This window comes from Megalobrama amblycephala, linkage group LG4 (genome assembly GCF_018812025.1).
Source record: "Megalobrama amblycephala isolate DHTTF-2021 linkage group LG4, ASM1881202v1, whole genome shotgun sequence".
NCBI classification, from domain to species: domain Eukaryota; kingdom Metazoa; phylum Chordata; class Actinopteri; order Cypriniformes; family Xenocyprididae; genus Megalobrama; species Megalobrama amblycephala.
This window is the reverse complement of record NC_063047.1, coordinates 17,258,651-17,275,893: the sequence shown is the minus strand read 5'-3', so window position 1 is coordinate 17,275,893 and position 17,243 is coordinate 17,258,651. Positions and strand designations below refer to the sequence as shown.

General features: G+C 29.4%; 1 protein-coding gene across 2 annotated transcripts in view; it reads right to left on the bottom strand.

Annotated features, from left to right (window-relative positions):
* pigg (phosphatidylinositol glycan anchor biosynthesis class G) overlaps positions 1-17,243 on the bottom strand; it is a 132,050-nt gene that overhangs the window by 90,619 nt on the left and 24,188 nt on the right. The window lies entirely within an intron of this gene.

The window sequence follows — 17,243 nt, the reverse complement described above, 5'->3', positions numbered from 1 at the left end:
TCTTAATCACCATTTATTTTTCTGTTCAAATGTACATATCTTTCAAAAGTTTGGTGTTCATAAGAATTTAATGTTTTTGAAGATTTCTTTTAATGTTTTGAAAAGTCTCTTCTGCTCACTAAGTCTGCATTTATTTTTTATCAAAAACACAGTAAAAACAGTGAAATATTATTAGAAATCAAAATAGCTGTTTTCTATGTGAATATATAGTACAATTTAATTTATTCCTGTGATCAAAGTTTTTTTTTTTTGTAAACCCATATTAAAAAAAACATTTATAGTTTTTTATATGGGTTTTTTCTTAATGTATTTTTTTAATTGCCTTTTTTCTGTTTGCTACTGTTCAAATGTTTTGTATTCAAATGTACATATGTACATGATTTATTTTAACGTTTTGAATAGTCTTTTGCTCAGCAAAGTTGCATTTATTTGATCAAAAATACATTAGAAAAATGTGAAATATTATTAGAATTTAAAATAGCCATTTTCTATGTGAATATATAGTAAAGTGTAATTTATATCCAGTGTTCAATGCTGAATTTTCAGCATCATTACTCCAGTCTTCAGTGTCACATGATCCTTCAGAAATCATTCTGATATGATGATTTGCTGCTCAAGAAACATTTCTAGATCTTACCAACCCCTTACAGACCAAAATAAATGTTTGTAATGTCTTGTCAGTTTTCAGGAGGCTCTGCTGTATAATTGTGTGTGTTTGTGCGTCATGAGTGTTTGTGTGCACAAGAGGAAGTGAGAGTTTAGGAGAGACACTGGATTGCTGTCCTCTCCACTAGAGCAAATCACTGAGCCGCAGGGACACGTGTCTCTCTCTCTCTGCCATCAGGGACGGGGGACGATCCGCTCTGTTTCACATCAAAGGGTCTCTCAGTGCGTTGGACCACTTGATTCCCTCATGCACACACACACACACACACACACACACACACTGAACAGCCGTCCTTCACTCACTCCTGGGCCTCATACCGCTGCGCTCACAGCTGGCCGGCCGTCGCTCCAAACGCTCTCACTGAGCCCTAACACTACACTAATGATGCTACGCTAACAACAAGTCCTCTGCTCGCAGCGGTTCAAATATTCATGAGCCCACTAAACGTATGCTAATGACTGCCCTTCCCTCCCACCCCTGCTAATGCACGCTAATGACAAGCCGCGTGAATAAAGCCATTTGAAAACACTGCCTCACTCATGGCCTATTATCCGCCAGCAGTGTGGTAAAATAATAGCATGCATTGACAGGTGTGATTTAAGTCACGGTGGCGGGAAAACGCAAACGTAAATTAGCTGAGGGGAAAAATTAACATGGTGTGATTGACCAACACATCACTGTCAAGTACAAGTTAAACTGCTTCTGGAGTCATATTTTAAACATTAAGGCATCTGAAAAGTAGCAAATACAAATAATGAAAGCATTGCAAAACTTCTGGAAATAAAATAAATAAAAATAAAATAAAATAATAATAAAAAAATAAAAAAAATAAATAAAATAAAATAAAATAAAATAAAATAAAATAAAATAAAATAAAATAAAATAAAATAAAATAAAACATTAAGGCATCTGAAAAGTAGCAAATACAAATAATGAAAGCATTGCAAAACTTCTGGAAATAAAATAAAATAAAAAATAAAAAAAATAAATAATAAAATAAAATAAAATAAAATAAAATAAAATAAAATAAAATAAAATAAAATAAAATAAAATAAAATAAAATAAAATAAAATAAAATAAAATAAAATAAAATAAAATAAAATAAAACAAAACAAAACAAAACATTAAGGCATCTGAAAAGTAGCAAATACAAATGATGAAAGCATTGCAAAACTTCTGGAAAAAATAAAATAAAATAAAATAAAATAAAATAAAATAAAATAAAATAAAATAAAATAAAATAAAATAAAATAAAATAAAAAAAAATTAAATTAAATTTCATTAAACATTAAAACATCTGAAAAGTAGCAAATACAAATGATGAAAGAATTGCATCTGGAAATAAAATAAAATAAAATAAAATAAAACAAAACAAAACAAAACAAAACAAAACAAAACAAAACAAAACAAAACAAAACAAAACAAAACAAAACAAAACAAAACATTAAGGCATCTGAAAAGTAACAAATACAAATGATGAAAGCATTGCAAAACTTCTGGAAATAATAAAATTAAATTAAATCAGCACAACAGGACTGTGTATGACATTGTGGCCGGCACTATTGTGGTCAAGAGAAACAGGCTTAGATGACTTTGCCATTAAAGTCATTATCAACCCAACTTTATAATGCAAAAACAAGCTCATAGACAAAGGAGAGCAAACCAGCTGCAGTGGCACATACTGAACTGAACTAAGGCTATTGGCCTCTCAAAGAACTGCCACTTTAAGTGCTGAACACGTTATTTCCAGTATTTCTCACCCATCTCTTCTGGACATTTAGTTTTGTAAGCATGAATTGCTTTCTCAGAAGTATTTTTAATCTCATTAAACATTAAAGCATCTGAAAAGTAGCAAATATAAATGATAGAAGCATTACAAATATTTGATTTTATATATATACACGTAACAAACTTTTAATTTGCAAATGATTAATCGTGATTAATCATTTGCAAATTAAAAGTTTGTTACGTAATTATGTGCGTGTCCTGTGTATAATAATTATGTATATATAAATATATGCACATACATGTATAAATTTAAAAAATATATACATGTATAAATAAATATACATATTTATATATATTTTAGATTACATATAAATATAAATATTTTATATATAAATATAATTTTTTTCTTAAATATATACATGTATGTGCATGTATTTATATATACATAATTTACACAGAACACACACATAATTACGTAACACAGACTATATATCTCAAGAAATTTTGCATCTCCAGTAAATGCATCTTGATTTAAAGTCAATAATTTTACAATGGAGCTCTGCTCTAAAAACACTTTGGCTGTTTCTAGATTACCAAATCTGAGCAAAACGGCATGAGGACGGCCGCCCATAAAGGGTCCTGTCAGCCAACACCTGTTCGCAGTTTGTGGGATTTTAAGGCACTCATTTTCCTGAAACAAACACTGAGGTGCTGTAATGGAGATGGATGAGTCTCAGGCTGTAACACAGCGTTCATATCACAGGGTTAAGGATGAAGAACAGCCAACAACGCAAGCAAAATAAATAACTCCATTTAAGAATATAAAGTGCTCTTCTTTTCCTCCTTCATAAGCCGTTATCCCCCATGATACCATAAAACACACTGAAAATAGAGCATTTCCCCATACGATTCAACACTAGGAAGCTTAAAGTGGAACAAAACTAATAAAGAAAGGCGACATTGCACCAAAAGGAGCTTTGAAAAATAATTCAACATCAAGCAGCCACCGGGAGTTCGTTCAAAACATTACAGAAACCAGCGCAATAAAATAGAAACGTGTGTGAATTTATCTCAGTGATTTGTTGGGCGTTTGGAGACAGACGAGACTGAATCAAACACCGTGTTCATGTAGGAACGGACTATTATTAAGTGATTCCTGACTTCAGGACACAGTGATTTGGTTTGAGAAAAGGTGCGAGCTGCTGAGAAAAATGAGTCGAATGTGAAAATGGAGAAAGGTAAAGGAATGAAAGATGCTTCCTGCCATCTTAACAGCTCCGCGAGAGGCTTTCAAGAAACCTTGAGGAATTACAGGCGGCGTGAATGAATAGTTCAGCTAAAGCGAGTCATTATTTACTCCCTCGAACCGCTTTCTTCTGTGGAACAAAACAGGAGAAATTCTACATTCTAATTCTAATCTTTACTCTCCAAATATGATTTACATATGCACATATTCAAATGTCTAAGACAGTTTCATTTTGAACTGATTTTCTATAAATAACGACTTACTCAACCCTCATGCGACTTCATACAGAGTTCACGAGTTATTATTGTTATTTTAGTATATTGAGATACTATTATAGTTTTTATTAATATTTTGAATTAAATGTTATGTTTATCATTTCTGTTTTCATTTTAATTTCAGTTGAAGACTTTTTTTTTGTTTTAGTTTTATTTTTATTTTAGTACGTCAAATTAAACTAAATAAAAGTGGGAAATGTTGCCTTGTCTGAAATAAAATAAGTTTAAAAAATATATATTTTTTATTTTATTTTATATTTTAGTTGATGTTTATTTAAATTATATAATAATTATAATAACAATAAGTTATAATAACAGCCTTGACTAAAAATAAACTATTAAAAAAAAACCACTTAATTAAAAAAAATTAAAAATAATTATAATATAAATAATAAAATAAAAAAAATAAAAAAAAGTTCATTTTAATTGTATATATATTTTAATTTTTATATATATTTTATATATAGTTTTATGCAAATATATCAAATATATCCTAGTGTTCATTATTAATGTTTGGCCTTAATAATAATAACAGTTATTCTTTATAAATAATAATAATAATGTATAAATGTATAATGTATAAATGAATTTATGATGGTGATGGTAATAATAATAATAATAATAATAATAATAATAATAAATATGAATTATAGTAGTTATTAATACTAATAGGTAGCATTAATAATAAGAAATTATATTTTGTACATATACTAATACATTTTAACATTTCAAGTTGTATACATTTAAATAATAAAAATAATAAGCTTATTAATTATTATTATTATCATTATTATTACCATAATTGTCATAAATACATTTTTAGAACTTGAACTGTTAAAAATGTACTGGTATATGTAAAAAGTCTCGTCAACCCTCATGCGACTTCATACAGAGTTCACGAGTTATTATTGTTATTTTAGTATATTGAGATACTATTATAGTTTTTATTAATACTTTGAATTAGATGTTTATCATTTCTGTTTTCATTTTAATTTCAGTTCAAGTTTTAGTAAAATTGTTGTGTTTGACTTTTTTGTCTATATAGTTTTTATTATTTTTATTTCAGTTTTAGTTTTATTTTTATTTTAGTACATCAAATTAAACTAAATAAAGTGGGAAATGTTGCCTTGGCTGAAATAAAATAAGTTTAATATATATTTATAGTTAATATATATATATAGGTATAGTTAAATATATATTTTTTATTTTAGTTGATGTTTATTTAAATTATATAATAATTATAATAACAATAAGTTATAACAGCCTTGACTAAAAATAAACTATTAAAAAAAAACCACTTAATTAAAAAAAAAAAATAATAATTATAATATAAATAATAAAATAAAAATAATAAAAAAGTTCATTTTAATTTTATATATATTTTAATTTTTATATATATTTTATATTTATTTTATATATAGTTTTATAAATTTTTATTTTATTTATTTTAAATAATTTATATTTTAAACTAAATGAAAATGGGAAATGTTGCCTTGGCTGAAATAATATGTTTTTTGTTTGTTTGTTTGTTTTTATTTTATTTCATTTCATTTCAAGTAATGGACTTTTTTATGGTTTTAATTTTTTTAGTTTGAGTTTCAGTTATAATAACAGGCCTGACTAAAACTAAAAATATATATTTTTTTTAAATCACTTAATTGAAAAAGTTTTAAAAAATAAAATTTAAAAAAAGTTTTACATCTAAAATTTTTAAATAAATAATAGAAATATTGAATGAAAAACAGCATTTCACCTTGCACCTAACTGAAATAAATATAGGCCCTATTTAAGTTGAAATACTAATAATACTAAAACTAATAAAAGTAAATTAAGGCTATATAGAAATATTAAAATAAATAAAAAACATAAAAATGACAAAAGCACATAACGAAATTACTAAAAACTTAAACTAAAATTCAAATGAAAATATAAAAATAAAAGCCAATTCAAAATACTAATAAACAGTATAATAGCATTTAAATTACACTAAAATAATTCTTCACTGTGCATGGCAGAGAGCAGCATTAATGTCCTTTAAAATGTCTCCTTTTGTGTCCCACGGGAGAAAGAATCTCATGTGCAGTTTATAAATCCTGATGCTTTTTCATAGGATAAAGAAATAAACAGAGAGGAAAGAGAGAGAAAAAAAGAAGTTAAAAAGACAGAATAAGACAGTGAGACGGAGAAATAACGGAGAGCGGGAACAGGTTTAGAGGAGTTTTCACAGAAGCGCTTCAGTCGAGGTTTGGTGTTCTTCTGCTCTCACAGCGACTCCTGCAGCGCCGCAGAGAAACGCTCCACATCCATCCTTAAATATTCAGGAAGCCGGTTAGGCGCGTTTCTCTCAGGAGATTCTTTAGTACTGGCCCTTTTTTAATTGAAGAGGAGAACAGGGACGCGGTGCAATCTGAGAGAAAGAATAACTTGTGGAGTGTTTGTGCTGTCAAACACAGGAAGAGCTGCTGAAGAATGTTCACGCTGCTCTTCTCATCACATCAAAACAACACACCGCTGACAAATATATCCTAGTGTTCATTATTAATGTTTGGCCTTAATAATAATAAACAGTTATTCTTTATAAATAATAATAATAATGTATAAATGTATAATGTATAAATGAATTTATGATGGTGATGGTAATAATAAAAATAAATATGAATTATAGTAGTTATTAATACTAATAGGTAGCATTAGTAATAAGAAATAATTTTTTTACATATACTAATACATTTTAACATTTCAAGTTGTATACATTCAAATAATAAAAATAATAAGCTTATTAATTAATATTATTATCATTATTATTAGCATTGTCATAAATACATTTTTAGAACTTGAACTGTTAAAAATGTACTGGTATATGTAAAAAGTAAAAAAAAAATGTTAATTTTAGCTATTAATAAGAATTTTCTACTATAATAATAGTAATAATTATTATTATTATTAAAGCTTATTTTATTATTTTAATGTATACAACTTGAAATGATAAAATATATTAGTATATTTCTTATTATTAATGCTAACTATTAGTAGCCTATTAATAATCATTACTATAATTAATATTTATTATTACCATCACATTCAACATCATAAATTAATTTATACATCCTGAAATGGTAAAATGTAAAAAATAATAATAGCAATAAAAAATATTCTTATTAATATTAATTATTAGTATTAATATTATTAACTACTCTAATATTTATTAAATTGATTATTTAAATGAATCTATACAACTTAAAATTGTAAAAATGTATTATGCAAAAAAATATAATTTCTTATTATTAATGCTAGCTATTAGAATTAATAACTACTATAATTATTATTAATATTATTATTATTAATAATAATTAATAGTTGTTATCATAATCACCATCATAAATTAATGCATACCTGAAATTTTAAAAATATATTGGTAAAAGTAATAAATAATATTTATTATTATTTAATAAATAAAAAAATAATTAATTGATTAATAATAAATAACAAGAAACACTCTTGTTAATATTAGCTATTATTATCAATATTTATGGCAATAATTAAATTGATTATTATTATTAATAATGATATGATATAATAATAATCAATCAAATTTACACAACTTAAACTGTTAGAAATGTCTTAGTATATGTAAAAAATTATAATTTTTTGTTATTATTATTAACATATTGAACATATATGTAGAAGTTACTAACTACTGTAAATTATTGTTCATTGTAAGTTCATGACACCTGATGCATTATAAATATGTCAGTGAATTCAAACTTACTGTAAAGTTTTAACAACACCACCTAAAAAGTTCTAGATGAACTATTGCTGTGTCAATCCCAGTCAAGTCCTGTCCTTGAGTTATCTTTACCCATGATGCTCTGGGGCACAGTTATCATGTAAAAAGAAAGTATTGAGTATTTTACTGTACATCGCTGTGGACCTCAAGCATCTGACCTCAAGCGCTCAATCACTCAAATAACTGACTTTCAATGCCGTCAATTAATATTTCATTTCGTTTTAATCATAGCAAAACGTCCAAGGTCTCGCAGCGCAGCAGTATTCATACAGAAAGATTCAGGTAATGAATTATAAAATCATCTAACAGAAAACATGACCACTTCCTCTCTTGTCCCAAAACCAGGCGAACGAGAGATTTGCATGTAATTACACCAGAAATCAGTGCGTTTGAATGTCTAAAACCGCGGCCCGATTTACAGACTCAAATCTGGTCTTCACAGGAGGGATATCGCCTCGGAAAAGGAGGACGAGAAATGAAAGCGCACCATTATATTCAGATTCTCAGAAGTGTTGTAATTTATACGACATGCATCAGTTTGAATGGGAATAACAGGATATAATCCAAACTCCCACTTCAGGCGAACAAGCTCAGTACAAAGACAGCGAACGCAGCGCCGGCTCCCGAACGGCCCCGAAGAGCATGAGAGGCCGGACCGGAGCTTCTGTGATCCACCGCACGGACACACAGGGATGGAGAGACGGTTCTGCTGGAGGAGAGAAACGTTCATCATCTCCGAGGCTGTTCAAGGAGCGAGGGAATACATGCAGAACCACACCACACTACAACAAACACATGAAATGAGCTTCACGCGGCCAAAGACGAGTCTGAGAGAAAGACTGCAGGCCTCCACAGGAAACACACACGACAGATTATTGTGTCGGAGAGTGTATTCAACACCACCATCAGTACAGACACATTCACTAACAAATCATGTATACAAAGACATATATCAATCTACAGTGTTTAAAGATACGCTTACATACATTGTTTTAATATATGATCATTTCATAATAATAAAAACATGATCAGTGAATGTGATTACATGAATGATAATTTCATTAAATTGTATTATAATGCACAAACAAAAATAATAATAATTATTATAATAATGGTTTATGTATTATGTAATTTAATAATAATAATGTTAAAAAGATAATGTCATAATATTAAGAACATGATCAGTGAATCAGATTACATGATTGACAATTTCTAATTTTATTTTATTCTATTATAATGCAATATAATAAAAGTGAATTCTATAAATGATAAATAAAACATATTTAATATACAATAATAATAAATAATATATTTTAAAATTATATAATTTAATAATTATTATTATTTCATGATGAAAACACAAGTGAATGTAATTATATAAATGCAAATTCATAATAATATAAAGTATATTTTATTATAATACAATAATAATAAAATAATAATATATTCTAAAATTATATAATTTAATAATAATAATAATATTACATGGTAAAAACACAAGTAATGTGATTATATAAATGACAATTTCTAATAATAAAAAGTATATTTTATTATAAGATAACAATAATAATAATATATTTTAAAATTATAATTTAATAACAATTGTTATTATTTCATGATAAAACAAGTGAATGTTATATAATGTTATATAAATGACAATTTCTAATAATAAAAAAGTATATTTTATTATAATACAACAATAATAATCATATATTTTAAAATTATATAATTCAATAATAATAATAATAATTATTATTATTATTACTATTTCATGATAAAAACAAGTGAATGTGATTATATAAATGACAATTTCTAATAATAAAAAGCAAATGTTATTATAATACATTAATAATAATAATATTAATAATAATAATAATAATAATAATAATAATAATAATGAATGTACATTTTATTACAAATTTTATTTGTAATGTATTTTAAATTTTATAATAAAATTATTATAAATTAATTTATAAAACTTGAAATGTAATTTTCAATAATTGTATTAGTCAAACCAAAATGTATTCAGACACCTTGAACATTTCATTCATTAATACAGTTTATTCACTATAGTTTAAAAAATGGTAATAAAATATGACAAGATCTTAGAGTTAAACTGTGTCAGAAAAAAATTTATCTTAATTATGTCAGATAACACTTCAGCAAAACATGATCAGGTCAAAGTGTCTGAATAATTTTTGGTTCCAAATTTTCACTGTATGAAGAAGTTTTGAGTATAATATGTCACAGTTTATTTTATTTTGCTATCCTCACTTACATAAATGAACTATAAAAATATATCAAAAATATAAAAAATCTCTGAATAATTTTTGGTTTGACTGTATGTAGAATTTAAAATTAACCAAAATGAATAAACACTAAAATTAATGTTCATTGTTAGGTTATGTCATGATAACACATTAACTAGGCATGGTGTTATGAAAAATATAAAAAATATACTACAGATACAAAGAAATATGACAAAGAAAAACAAGCAGCGTAAGAGAGAGAGAGAGAGAAATGTGTGAGAAATCTCATTAGTTTTGATGGTTTCTGACGGCCGTCAGTTCAGTCCACCAATGAAAAACACAAACATCTCATCACAACAGCAGATACAAACAGGAAGTCACAGAATGAACATGTTAAATCGAATCTTGTCTGTCCAAAAGCATCGCAGCTCCGGGGAATTGCAGATAAGACTGTCAAACAATAAGATAGCGAATGATTCAACGGCTTTGAAACACTTGAGAGTGTGTAATGAGAAATCTCTGAATACTCAATGACACTCGTGACAGTAGAGAGGCTTTTAGAGACCGTCAGAGACGACAACAAATCATCTCAAAGTCAAGAGAACAGGTCATTTACCTCAGAGTCATGACTTCTGTCTCACATCTAAACTCATCTCTACAGGCCTCAAAGAGGACAAACACAAAGAATCATGTGCCATGTTTACATTACCAATGTTTGGGGTCAGTAAGATTTATTTTTTCTCAAGAAATTGATACTTTTACTCAGCAAGGATGCATTAAATTGATCAACAGTTTACATCGTTTTCAAATAAATGCTGTTTTTTTCAAAAAATCCTGAAAAAAAAGGTTTTTCCACATAAATCTGAAGCAGCACAACTGTTTTCAACATTGATAATAATCAGAAATGTTTCTTGAGCAGCAAATCATCATATTAGAATGATTTCTGAAGGATCATGTGACACTGAAGACTGGAGTAATGATGCTGAAAATTCAGCTTTGATCACTGGATATAAATTATATTTTACTATATATTCACATAGAAAACAGATATTTTAAATTTTAATAATATTTCACAATTTTTACTGTATTTTTGATCAAATAAAAGCAGCCTTGGTGAGCAGAAAAGATCTTTCAAAAGCATAAAAATGTCAAAAATTTGAGCAGTAGTGTATGTATAGCATATTTTTAAATAAAAATATATATTTGAATATGTGAATGCTGATCAAAAAGGCAGCAGTTTAAATGAATAGTTCAGCTAAAATGAAAAACTTTGTCATTATTTCCTGTCAGGTCCTTCTAAAGCCATTTGAATTTATTCTTTGTAATACAAAAAGATACTTTTTTGAAGAAAAGGCAATAAAGAGCCATTAAAGCATCATATAAGTGGCCATATGACTTGTGTGATTTATTCCAAGTCTTCTAAATTCATAGTTCTGTGTGAGTAACAGACCGAAATAAATCACTGGACATCTTGACATCCGCTTTGGATCACAAGTTAATGTCAAATAGAAAAGGGCAATTTGTGAATGAATCATTCTTTTGAGATTGACTCATTTGATATAGTTCACAAAACTGCACACTTTGGAGTGATTTGGTTTAAATATGGACTTTAAGATATTTTTATGCTGCTTTGTGAACCTCACAAGCTTCGGTCCATATTCACTGTACAGTAATTGCATGAAAAGTAGTTTCCACCAGTACTTTCAGTGTGCGTGTGGCATATACAGCAAGAGGACAATCCAGAGACGCAGTTATGACCTCGTTCAACACCATCTGCTCCTCCTGGAAGCCCATAAGTTCATCTCAAGACAAAAGTGCAGCTGTCAAAATCACAGCTTTAACGATTAGTGGAGGATCTAAAGGCTGCACTAATGCTGATGGGTCATTTTCCCATGATCCTTTGCCATTCTTAAAAAATTACACCAGTATGCAAGGGGTCATGGAGGCAGTAGCAGAGCTGATACAGTGAACAGAAATGGTTTGCATGTAGAGCTGCATGATTCTGTCTAAATTGAATCATTTTTTTTTCTAAATAGAGATCCCGATTCTCACACGATTCCGAATAGACATCTAAACAAAATAACATGTAATTTACTAAAGTTTTTGACAAATTGTTAATTGCTGCAGTCTTTTAAAAAAAAATTTGAATGAATGATTCAATGACTCACTCATAAAGACTTGACTTGTTTCATTACTGGATGAATCTGCATTTTTGAATGAGTCTCTTGAGTGAATGATTCAATGACTCATTAATAAAGACTTCATTTTTGAACGAGTCTCTTTTGAGTGAATGATTCAGTGACTCACTTATAAACACTTCACTTCTTTACTGGATTAATCAACTTTTTTGAATGAGTCTCTTGAGTTAATGATTCAATGACTCACTCAAAGACTTCATTTTTGAACGAGTCTCTTTTGAGTGAATGATTCAGTGACTCGCTTATAAACACTTCACTTGTTTCATTACTGGATTTATCTGCATTTTTGAACAAATCTCTTGAGTGAATGTTTCAATGACTCACTCATAAAGACTTCACTTCTTTACTGGCTTAATCAACATTTTTGAATCATTCACATTTTTGATTCGTTCAATGACTTACTTGTAAAAACTTCACTTGTTTCATTACCAGATGAATCAGCATTTTTGAACAAATCTCCTCAGTGAATGATCCAATGACTCACTCATAAACACTTCACTTGTTTCATTACTGGATGAATCTGCATTTTTTAATGAATCTCGAGTGAATGATTCAATGACTCACTCATAAACACTTCACTTGTTTCATTACTGGATGAATCTGCATTTTTTTTAATGAATCTCTTGAGTGAATGATTCAATGACTCACTCATAAAGACCACTTCTTTACTGGATTAATCTGCATTTCTGAAGAAATCTCTTGAGTGAATGATTCAATGACTCGCTTATAAACACTTCACTTCTTTACTGAATTAATCTGCATTTCTGAAGAAATCTCTTGAGTGAATGATTCAATGACTCGCTTATAAACACTTCACTTCTTTACTGAATTAATCTGCATTTTTGAATAAATCTCCTCAGTGAATGATTCAATGACTCACTCATAAAGACTTCACTTGTTTCATTACCGGATTAAATCTGCATTTGTCAATGAATCTCTTGAGTGAATGATTCAATGACTCACTCAAAAAGACATCACTTACTGGATTAATCAGCGTTTTTTGAACAAATCTATTGAGTGATTGATTCAATGACTTGCTCATAAAGACCTTATTTGTTTCATTATTGGATTAATCTGCATTTGTCAATGAATCTGTTGAGTGAATGATTCAATGACTCACTCACAAACACTTCATTTGTTTCATTACTGGATTAATACGCATTTTTGAACAAATCTCTTGAGTCAGTGATTTAACAGACATAGAGCTGAATCTGTGTCATTTAGGAATGAGATTGTGTGGGTGTTAGAATAGAGTTTGCGATCTTTTATCGATTAATCGTGTCAAGGCCTTTGGAGGGCACTGCTTCTGACAGCCTGTTCTTCTGCTTCTACATGGATGAAAAACGACCACCCACTTATGTGGAGCAGATCGAAAAAAAAAACATGCTGGTTAAAAGAAGACCAGAGGAGAAGAACTGACCCGCTGATCTCAGGGGAGGGAGACCTGCACAATGTTTCACAGGTAATGAGAGACAGAAAGAGAAGTAGGAGTAAGAGAACACAAAGATGTGTGCCAACAGGGTCCAAAATTAACCTTTCAAACAATGAAAAAAGACATGAACCTATGAGCTATGATTCAGCCTGAGAAATCCTTCACTGAATGAACTGACAATATGACTCACTTAATGAACAAGGGAGTCGTTACTATCAGTTGTGTTCAACCAGAAATGAAGCAAGATCTTTAGGTCAGGGTTATTATCATCAACCAAAACTTTAAAAAACATTTCTATTAATTGAAATAAAGCTGAAATGAAATAAAATATAAATATTATTTGAAAAATGTAAAGTAAATGAAAATAATAAATGTTGCCTTGCCAGTAAACTGAAATAAGTTTAAGTTGAAGCACTTAAATTATTAACTGGAAATAAATAAAAACTAAAAATAAATATTATTTAAACCTAAACAGCAATATTTAAAAAAAAAAAAAATACATTAACTAACAGTGAGCAATACATTTGTTGCAGTATTTCTTACTCTTTGTTAACTTTACAAAGATTAATAAATTACAATAGTATCACAAATTATTTTTGCAACAAAATTATGTCCAGCTACAGTTAATGTCACCTTGGTGACAAATATTGAACAAGAAAGCTTCAATACACCACAGAAGCCCAAATATTTAACTTTACAAGGTATAAAAACATGTACATAATCAACAATTTACACTGCAGCAGTGGTCAACTGACCCAAAACAGCTTTAAATATTTGTGTTATTGTTAAGCCCTGCATTAAAATGCAAACAATACTATGTTTATGTAGTTCAGACCAATATTTGAACTGGTTGATCTCCAAACCCAATTCCAGTATGAAACACTGATATGCACTCTATCATATCAATGATTCCTATTATAACTGCACCGTCAGCGGGACAAAACATCCGTCTCGTTATACGGCCCTCCAGGGAATCCCTCAAAATCTGACACCATATTCATCTCACACGTTCATTTCCTCCTGCTCTCACTAACTCTTCTTCTCTTCCCTCTGTTACATGGAAACAATCCCACACGGAGCACAATTCACATGGATATCAGGGAGGAATCCATTTCCTATTGTACAAGGGTACAGAAACTTAGATTTTAAGACAAGAAAACCTCATAGCAGGAAACTATATTCCCAGACATCATTTCATGCTGTAGTTGAGCTTCCAAGCTGAGCAGGACAACATTATTCAAAAGCACTTCTGTATGTTTCCTCCGAACCCTGAAAATTTACATGCCAGCCCAAGACGCCCAATTACAGCCACTGCTGGTGTGGCAGCAAACTGGAAGCACAGTTTGAAACCATGGCTAGCAACTTTTACACCCTACACAGGCATAAAGCAACTCACAGATCATTATGAGGAAACCTAGAAATAGACAGTGGACATAAGATCAATAGCACTAGCTGAATCTCTTCATATATTTTCATTGTTTAATTATTTATTCATGTCTTTTCCACTTTTCCAATTTTTAGTTATGCATTATTTACAGTATATTACATGACTATAGATAGATAGATAGATAGATAGAACGACAGATAGAACAATTGGACAGATAGAATGACAGAACAACAGATAGAACAATAGATAGAACGATAGATAGAACGATAGATAGATAGAACGACAGATAGAACAGATAGAATGACAGATAGATCGATAGAACAATAGATAGATCGATATATAGATAAAATGACAGACAGAACAACAGACAGAAAGATAAAAATATAAAACGAAAGATAGAACGACAGACCGATAGATAGAATGACAGGACGACTGATCGATAGAACAATAGAACAGATAGATAGATAGATGGATAGAACAACAGAATGACAGATAGAACAATAGAATGACAAAACGACAGATAGAACGATAGACAGAATGATAGATAGATAGAACGAAAGAGAATGACAGAACGACAGATAGAATGATAGGACAGATAGATAGATAGATAGATAGATAGAACGACAGATAGAAATATAGAATGAAAGATAGAATGACAGAACGACAGATAGAATGATAGGACAGATAGAACGACAGATAGATAGATAGATAGATAGATAGATAGATAGATAGATAGATAGATAGATAGATAGATAGATAGAACAACAGATAGAATGACAGAACGATAGAACGACAGATAGATAGAAATATAGAATGAAAGATAGAATGACAGAAGGACAGATAGAATGACAGATAAACAGATAGAATGATAGAACGACAGATAGATAGATAGATAGATAGATAGATAGATAGATAGATAGATAGATAGATAGATAGATAGATAGATAGAACAACAGATAGAATGACAGAACGATAGAACGACAGATAGATAGAAATATAGAATGAAAGATAGAATGACAGAAGGACAGATAGAATGACAGATAAACAGAATGATAGAACGACAGAGATAGATAGATAGATAGATAGATAGATAGATAGATAGATAGATGGATAGAACAACAGAATGACAGATAGAACAATAGAATGACAAAACGACAGATAGAACGATAGATAGAATGATAGATAGATAGAACGAAAGAGAATGACAGAACGACAGATAGATAGATAGATAGATAGATAGAACGACAGATAGAAATATAGAATGAAAGATAGAATGACAGAACGACAGATAGAATGATAGGACAGATAGAACGACAGATAGATAGATAGATAGATAGATAGATAGATAGATAGATAGATAGATAGATAGATAGATAGATAGATAGATAGATAGATAGATAGAATGACAGAACGATAGAACGACAGATAGATAGAAATATAGAATGAAAGATAGAATGACAGAACGACAGATAGAACGATAGATAGAACAATAGATAGAATGACAGAAGGACAGATAGAATGACAGATAAACAGATAGAATGATAGAACGATAGATAGATAGATAGATAGATAGATAGATAGATAGATAGATAGATAGATAGATAGATAGATAGATAGATAGATAGATAGATAGATAGATAGATAGATAGATAGATAGACAAGACTTTGCAAAGAATGAGTGAATAAACGGCAGAGTTAACAAGGGTAATGAGAAACAGCTGAAAGTAATCAGGCATGAGCCCAATGGTTTATGGGAAATGCAGTCCATAATGAGATAAAGACAGAAGGAGTGCCCTCTGGTGGAAATCAAGGGCACTTCAGCTCCACTGTGCACAGATCTGCACTTCGGAAAGAGTAAACTGTCCAAGTATCTTTGGGATACTCATTTCTACATACTACAATTTGGGACACAGTAACTCTATTTTCGAATTCTATTTAGGATGGATAGTATGCGAGTAGGTGAAACGTACCTGAATAACCTACTACTTCCGGCGAGATTCTGAAGTGTGCATCCGATGGGCACTTTACTATCCCACGAGGCCATGGGAGAGGATTTATGAATGACGCAACTGACACTGGTAGGTCACATGACAGTAACAACATGGCAGATGTAGTACATCCAGATTACATTCAAACTATATAGAATTGTCGCTAAGTAAATTCAAATGTAGTCCCTACAGTACCTATTACTCCCTATAAATGCTCTTTTTATGTTTTCATAGTGAGCTATTTTATCCCAAAATATTAATTTATATGTGATTTTTCATGAAACAA